This window comes from Arachis duranensis, chromosome 6 (assembly GCF_000817695.3).
Source record: "Arachis duranensis cultivar V14167 chromosome 6, aradu.V14167.gnm2.J7QH, whole genome shotgun sequence".
NCBI classification, from domain to species: domain Eukaryota; kingdom Viridiplantae; phylum Streptophyta; class Magnoliopsida; order Fabales; family Fabaceae; genus Arachis; species Arachis duranensis.
In genome coordinates this window covers 22,197,080-22,205,973 of record NC_029777.3, presented here as the reverse complement: position 1 = coordinate 22,205,973, position 8,894 = coordinate 22,197,080, and the positions used below count along the sequence as shown (strand labels likewise).

Here is an 8,894-nt window from a genome sequence, read left to right as displayed (position 1 = left end):
TTCATCAACGATTTGCATTTAATTGTATGTTCTGCTCAATATAAGAGTCATAAAAACTAGCTATATAGCAGCCAATCACCCATGTTTCCTAATATGTACAAATTGTTGTTCCCATCAACAGGCTAGGGGTGTTTTAATAATCATCAAATAAACACGGTCTAATAACAAATCTTTGGCAGAGTTTTAATTTATTAGTGTTATATATTTATTTACATTTGAAATCCTATTAATAATAAGGTTCATATTTGCATGCTGAGAATTGAAGCAAACGATTGTCCTATTGAACATTGGTTAATGACAAAGCAGTAGCTGCTATATGGTTTGAACTCAACCCTGCTGCTTGAATTTGATTCTTCTGAGATCCATGCTCAATGTATCTATCAGGCAGAGTCATGGCTCGCCACTGCACCAACACAAAGATATAGGTTAGTACTGAATATATATATATAAGTAAAGGTGTGGTGCTGAATATACATGGTGTGGTGCTGCACACAATATAATAATTAAGTAAAGGTAGACCTTAAGGTTGACATCAAGGAGTCCATTAGGGCCAAGGAAATGAGAAACTTGAGAACCAAACCCTCCAATGGAACCCTCTTCAACTATTATCAAGATTTCATGCTCTCTTGCAAGTTGCATCATCAATGGTCCATTAAACGGCTTGCAAAATCGAGCATCAGCCATGGTTGTTGAGATGCCATGTGCTTCAAGAACCTTTACTGCCGCCACACAGCTTTGTACCATTGTTCCATATCCAACTAGAGCCACCTTGCTTCCCTCTTTCAACACCCTACCTTTACCAACCTCCAATGGCTTGCCTTTGTTGTTATTTGGAAGAATGGAACCAACGCCATTCCCTCTCGGGAACCTAAAGCAACTAGGCCTGTCATCTATGGCTGCAGTAGTGGCTACCATGTGTATGAGTTCGGTTTCATCAGAAGGAGCCATAACCACCATGTTTGGCAAACAAGCCATGAATGTAGTGTCAAATGCGCCACAATGAGTTTGGCCATAAGCACCAACTAGGCTAGCTCTATCGAGAGCGAATCTCATCGAAAGCTTCTGAAGGTCCACGTCATGTGTCACCTGATCATACCCTCATTGTAGGAATGAAGAGTAAATAGCACAAAATGGTTTGAGCCCTTCCGCTGCGAGACCAACAGCGAAGGTTACAGCGTGTTGCTCGGCTATCCCAACGTTGAAACATCTCATAGCGACATGGATGGAAACAATGGTGTCATCAGCCTCTGCCTCTGCAATCAAGGAGTTCGCAAAGTAGCGTGTGTAAGTGACATATGAAAAAATCACCGATCAAGAGTTTAGAGAGAAAACAACATTGCAAGTATAGCTCTTAACCAATGTTGATTCCGTGTATCAATTTAGAAGGGGTTGTCACAAAATTTAAAAATAAAATACTGGGAGTATGAATCCCAGGTCGTCTCCCAACGAGTTGCAGAAAGAGTGCTATTTTATTAATCAGAGATTTTCCAAGAGAATTTTGAGTTTGAAAAACAGAGAAATAAATGATTGAGAATTTATGTAATTTAAATAAAAGCCTTAACCGGGAGAAGATTAAATGGAAGTTATATCCCTGTTGAACTCTCTCAAGTGTAATAAAAAAAGGGTTGTTATCCTACTTAGTTATCCCTTATATAATAAGGGAAAGTCAAGCACTCTCAAACTAATCCTATCACTTGCGTCCTAATCCTTTCCTAAGAAGGGATTAGAGTCGAAGACAGGAGAATTAGCCAATAACTTCTAATTAATATTAACACTTGAGTATTCTAACTCAAGGTTTTCCTTTTAATCAACTCCCAATCAAGTTAGGGAACTACTCCATTATCATGAATATAACTTTCACAAAATTAAGAGAGGAATAAAAGAAAGACATGATAGTTAATAACTAAAATTCAATTAAAAGTAAAATTAGTTCTTTGCATTAATAAATCCCAAAATCATGAACATACTTATCTAAACAGAGTCAATGGGCAATAAAAGAGTAAAGAATAGAGAGACAAACTATAATGAGGAAGCTCCAACGGAGGTAATGAATCTTCTCAATATCCAAAGCAAAGCACTAAAACTCTAAAACTATGAATGTGAAGAAAACCTAGAAGAACGAGTAGAATTCTCTCTAGATTCCCAAAACTAAACTAAAACTATGCAGAATGAGAATGTCCCCTGAGTCTCTGCTATTCTCTGGCTCTAGTCTGTGTTTATGGGCCGAAAACTGGGTCTAAAACAGGCCCGAAATCGCCCCCAGCAATTTTTGCAGGTCACGCATGTCACGTGTGTGCATCAATATGTGAATGCGCTAATGTGCGCGTACGCACCAGGTGCGCGCGCGCGCCGCTCCTCGCTGGTCAGCTTCTTTGTTTCCTTGCGTTCCTTCCATTTTTGCAAGCTTCCTTTCCATCCTCTAAGCCATTCCTGCCCTATAAAGCCTGAAAACACTTAACGCACAGATCACGTCATCGAATGGTATAAAGGGGAATTAAAAATATATAATTTAAATGTCTAGGAAGCAAGTTTTCAGCCATAGAATAAAATTGGGAAGGAATTGTAAAATCATGCAAATCATGTGAATAAGTGGGTAAAGAGTTGATAAAAACCTCTCAAATTAGCACAAGATAAACCATGAAATAGTAGTTTATCAAACTCCCCACACTTAAACAATAGCATGTCCTCATGCTAAGCTCAAGGAGACAAAAAGAGTGAATAGGGAAAGTAAGACTCATGCAATGCAACCTATGTACATGAATGTAACTATATGATGAAATATCCATGCCTACTTAGTTAAGAAAATAAACAAGTCTTTCAAGACAAACAAAAATCAAATTCCACTAATCCAAATCACACAATAAAAGTCAAGTAAACTTGGGAGGAGACAGCTCATGAAAGCTGGGAACATAGAGTTAAGCTTGAACCCTCACTAGGAGCGTATATGCACTCTAGTCACTCAGGTGTATAGGGTAATCCACTCTAGACTCATCCATTCACGCCTTATAAAACCTTGTTCTTCATCTAACCAATCAACAAATATCTAATGCACACATGCAAATATCATGAGGTCTTTCTTAAGGTTGTAATGGGGCTTAGGCAAGGGTGAGGGTACATGTATGGCCAAGTGAGCTGAAAATTGAACCCTTGATTATCCTAAGTTCTCACCTAACACACACACACACATTCCCTATGCTTCTAAAATCATGCCTAACTACCCATAGTCTCACTTTGTATGTTGCATCTACTTATGCACTTAATTGTTCTTTTTATTTCACCTCATATGCATTGATTCTTTTTTTTTAAACTTATCATTTGGGGTGCTTTCATTCTCCTAGACTTAAACTGAAACAATCATCTTTTTTTAGAGCATTGTAGCACCAATGCATTTAGTTTTCATAATTTCACATGAGTATCATTCAGACCTTAGATATTTATCAATTAACATACATTCTTATTAACCCGAGTTCCCATAGTTTTCCTACACTTAGCTTGTACATAATCTCTATCTTAAGCTAACCAAGGATTCAATTAAGGTAAGTACTTGTTTTTCCGCTTAAGGCTAGTGATGTGGTAATATAGAGAATAACAGGGGATATAGAGGTTCAAAGTGGCAACAAGGGATAATTAGAATGGTAGGCCATTTAGGATAGTGAGCTAATAACAAATGATGGCCTCAATCATACATATGCATGAATACATTAAATAATGGACATATAGAATGGAACAAACCATAGATTGCAATCATAGAGGAGAGAAAACACACAAGAATAAAATAATGGTTAAGTGCTGTAACCATACAATTAGGCTCAAAATCTCACTGGTTCGTGTGTTCCAGCTCTAAACCATGTTCCAATTTACAGTCTTCAAACAAGTTTAACATAGGATTTTGGTTTGAATTAGAGAAATTTTCAAAAATAGGGTCTTTGAAAAGGACTTATTATTTTTAACCAAGTAGAGTACACATGCAACTAATTATTACTATGCAATCTATTCTACCTAAAAAAAGAGAAAATTTATCTACTGGTGCAAAGAGAAAGAAAAGTTACCTCCGGAAGTCAGGTACTGACCGACCTCCTCATACTTAAAGCCTGACACTGTCCTCGGTGCCATCAGTCAGGAACAAAGGAGGCTGGTAACAGCATCTCCACATGCGGGGTCCTCATGGCTCCCCGTGCTGGTAGTTGAAGTGGAGTCCAGAGTGTCTGGGTCTTCTTCAGGTGGGTGGTTTCCAACAATCAGCCTCTTGAGGTATGTAAATTGGTGCTTATTACGGTGCTCCATGCGTTCCATCTATCGGTCTTGCCGGTCCAACCTTTGAAGTATCTGAAGGAGCAGCTGATTTGTTGAAGGTGCTTGTGATGTGGAAGGAGAAGGGATATCTCTGGCCGGGTCTTCAGTCTGGCTGGCGGTGACTACTGGGCGTCTGATGTATTTCCCACTCGAAACATATTGATCATCCCGAAGAAGCATGGCTTTGGTGTCTCCAGCTCTATAGGGGACTCCGGCTACCGAGACCAAATCTGAAACCAAGGCAGGAAAAGGTAAGTTGCCCGCAATCTGTACATGTCCCATGGCTTGCCAGATGTGTCTTGGTAAGTTGATGAGCTGGTCTGTAAGTATACACCAGATGAGAACAACCATGTCTGCAGTGAAGGAGGACTCGTGAGTGCTTGAAAAGACGTAGTGGGACATAATCTGTGCCCACACGCGAGCCTCCAAGGTAAGTACGGAAGCTAATATGCTCTTAGGCCTGGATCGATGATAACTGTAGATCCACTTGCTGCCAGGTAGTGCTATAATTCTGAGAACGTCGTCCCAGTCAAATTGGTATTGCTGGCGCTTAAGAGAGGCTTCTTGAAATGCGTCCAATCCTTCTGGAGCAGGGGGAGATCTAAAACTTGCTGAATGGCCCTTTCGGAGGTGGGGACTTACTTATGACGGACATAGACAGACTGCAGGTTTGGCATGTGAAAATTGGAGTAAAATTTAACTACCCATGAAAGGTTGACTTGCCTTGGCTGCCTCCGTAAGAATCCCCAATGTCTTCTGTCAATGCGGGGCTCCACCAAATTCACAATGTTGGAGGGGAGGATAAGAAGGTGCTCATTGTTGTAGTTTCTTGCCGCCAGAATGGGAAACATCTGCTCACAGAAGCGGTTAATGAACCGTGCAGTGTCCCTTGCTGGGAAGGCTTTCTCGGTCTCCTCAACCTTAATGATCCTCTTGACCCGCTTTGTTGAAGGTTTGACTGATGTTGAGGGTGATTCTTCTGCCAATGTCCTTTTTGTTCCTCTCTTTGCCGGTGGTTTGGTAGCTGCTTTCTCTTTTCCCTTCTTGGTGGCCATCCTAAAAGAAAAGGAGAAAGGTACATGTAAGTCCAAGGGTTGGAGCAAGGAAGAGGACAGTACAAGTGATAATCTTGCCAAGGTAAAGAAGGACATCGTTAACACATGGTCGCGACTTCATGTAAATAGGACATCAATGAAAATATAGCAAGAAAGATGAAGGCAATTAAATGCAAGATGTTTATTGGCATACCGGCAAAGGCATGAGTAGCATAGATCAATCATCAATTGCGAAAAATGTATTATCACTCGTAACAAACTAACAATCACGTTTGTGTTGAAAATTATAATTAATTAATAAAATAAGATGAGGAATTTGTGAAAAACAGGCATTAGAGTAGAAGAATAGAATAATTAGGAATGCATAATGCCATACGGGATTTTTCACAAACACTTAGTATGCACGTTGAACATGATAATGATAATCACAAGCAAGTAGAAGAAAGTAGTTACTCAAATAGAGTTAAAGCACCAAGTAAAATAATACAAAGAGAAATAAAGAGAAGAAGAAGAAAAAGAAAATAGAAAGAGAGAGAACCTTGAAAAGAGGATGAAAAGAAAGATAATGGATGATGTGAGTGAGAAAGACGTGAAAGGAGAGGAAGAAGAAGAAGATAGAGAAGATAGGTAGAGAAGATAGATAGAGAAGAAGAAGAAAAGGGGAAGAAAGAAATTAGGATTGGGAAAGATAGAATTAGAACTAGGGAGGGAGAAAGAATGAAAACTGGGCGGTGAAAGAGTGAGTAATGCGGTGCAACCGACACGGACACTCACTGCATGCGCTCGCTCGCATTGGCAGAGGGGAAGGGACGCGTATGCGCCAGGTGCGCGTATGCGCGTGTCAATTTGTGCTTCTAGCACAGTACCCGCCCCAGGCCAGCACAACTTTCTGGCTAAACAAGCTTTACGTCGATTTTGACATCGACGCGGATGCGCACCGCGTGTGCTCATGCGGAACGCCAAGAGGGGCAAAGGCGCGCACGCGTACAGTACGCGTGCGCGTGGGATGGAAGGTGCCCAAGGCACGTTTCCAGCCCAGCTCCCGCGTGACTCTCTGTTCAAATTCACCCAATTCACTTTCACAAGGGACGCGGACACGCACTAGGCGCTGGCGCGTTGATCTCTTCTTTTTTTTTATGCAAATATGCAGATGTAAATGCAGACTATATGTAGAATATTGAGAAGAGTCATTAAATAAAGCTAAAAAGAGAGAAGGGAACAATCATACTATGGTGGGTTGACTCCCACGCAACACTTTTCTTTAACGTCCTTCAGTTGGATGGTCCACTAGCTCAGTCTTCTGCTGTGGGTGGATCCTCCAAGAGAAAGATCTCCAGCTCCTTACTTTTCTTCATCTGCTCACCGTGATATAGCTTAAGGTGATGTCCGTTTACCTTGATGAATTTAGAGATCGAAGGATGACTTAGGTGAAAGACTCCGTATGGCTCTGCCTTCTCTACTCTATAGGAACCTTCCTATCTTGATCTCAGCTTGCCTGGCATGAGCCTTAGTCTGAAGTTGTAAAGGAGAACTAATTCCCCAGGTCTGAACTCTCTCCTTTTAATGTGCTTGTCATGCACAACCTTCATCTTTTCTTCATACAGCCTGGAGTTATCATACGCTTATAGGTGAAGGTTCTCTAATTCTTGTAGTTGCATCTTCCTTTCAGCTCCGGCCCTCTCAAATCCCATGTTGATTTCTCTTATCGCCCAGAATGCCTTGTGCTCTATCTTGACTGGGAGGTGATAGGTGGTGCACGAAATTGTGATCATCAACAATGGCGCCAAAGACTTGGAGCTCTCAAACGTGAATCACACTTTGTCACAACTTCGCACAACTAACCAGCAAGTGCACTGGGTCATCCAAGTAATACCTTATGTGAGTAAGGGTCGATCCCACGGAGATTGTTGGTATGAAGCAAGCTATGGTCATCTTGTAAATCTCAGTCAGGCGGATTCAAATGGTTATAATGGTTTTCGAATATAAAGACAAATAAAGCATAAAATAAAGATAGAGATACTTATGTAATTCATTGGTGGGAATTTCAGATAAGCGCATGAAGATACTGTGTTCCTTCTGAATATCTGCTTTCCTACTGCTCTCCTCCAATCATTCTTACTCCTTTCCATGGAAAGCTGTATGTTCAGGTTTCACCGGCGTCAATGGCTACCTCCCGTCCTCTCAGTGAAAATGGTCCAAATGCTCTGTCACAGCACGGCTAATCATCTGTCGGTTCTCGATCATGTCAGAATAAGATCCATTGATCCTTTTGCGTCTATCACTACGCCCAACACTCACGAGTTTGAAGCTCGTCACAGTCATCCCATCTCAGATCCTACTCGGAATATCACAGAAAAGGTTTAGACTTTCCGGATCTTAGGAATGGCCGCCAATAATTCTAGCTTATACCACGAAGATTCTGATTAAGGAATCCAAGAGATACACGCTCGATCTAAGGTAGAACGGAAGTGGTTGTCAGGCATGTGTTCATAGGTGAGAATGATGATGAGTGTCACGGATCATCACATTCATCATGTTGAAGTGCAGCGAATATCTTAGAATAAGAATAAGTTGAATTGAATAGAAGAACAATAGTAATTGCATTAATACTCGAGGAACAGCAGAGCTCCACACCTTAATCTATGGTGTGTAGAAACTCCACCGTTGAAAATACATAAGAATATGGTCTAGGCATGGCCGAATGACCAGCCTCCACAAAAGTCTAAGATAGCATAAAACTGATCAAAGATTTGGTCAAAGACGCCTAGTACAATAGTAAAAAGTTCTATTTATACTAAACTAGCTACTAGGGTTTACAGAAATAAGTCTAAGTGTAGAAATCCACTTCCGGGGCCCACTTTGGTGTGTGCTTGGGCTGAGCTTGAGCTTTACACGTGCATAGGCTTCTCTTGGGGTTAAACACCAAGTTGTAACGTGTTTTTGGCGTTTAATTCTGGTTTGTGACGTGTTTCTGGCGTTTTACTCTAGAATACAGCATGGAACTGGCGTTGAACGCCAGTTTTCGTCATCTAAACTCGAATAAAATATAGACTATTATATATTGCTGGAAAGCCCTAGATGTCTAATTTCCAACGAAATTGAGAGCGCTCCATTCGGAGTTCTATAGCTCCAGAAAATTCTTTTCGAGTGCAGGAAGGTCAGAATCCAACAGCATCAACAGTCCTTTTTCAGCCTTGATCAGATTTTTGCTCAGATCCCTCAATTTCAGCCAGAAAATACCTGAAATCACAAAAAAACACACAAACTCATAGTAAAGTCCGGAAATGTGAATTTTACATAAAAACTAATAAAAACATCCCTAAAAGTAGCTAGATCTTACTAAAAACTACCTAAAAACAATGCCAAAAAGCATATAAATTATCCGCTAATCACAACACTAAACTTTAATTGTTGCTTGTCCCCAAGAAACTGAAAATCAAATAGGATAAAAAGAAGAGAATATACTATAAATCTCAAAATATCAATAAATATTAGTTCTAATTAGATGAGCGGGACTTGTAGCTTTTTGCTTCTGAACAGTTTTGG

General features: G+C 40.5%; 1 pseudogene; it reads right to left on the bottom strand.

The window, feature by feature from the left end:
- Positions 1–277: 277 nt before the first annotated feature.
- The window catches only part of LOC107493393 (probable 1-deoxy-D-xylulose-5-phosphate synthase 2, chloroplastic), a 34,405-nt pseudogene continuing 25,788 nt past the window's right edge, over positions 278–8,894 (bottom strand).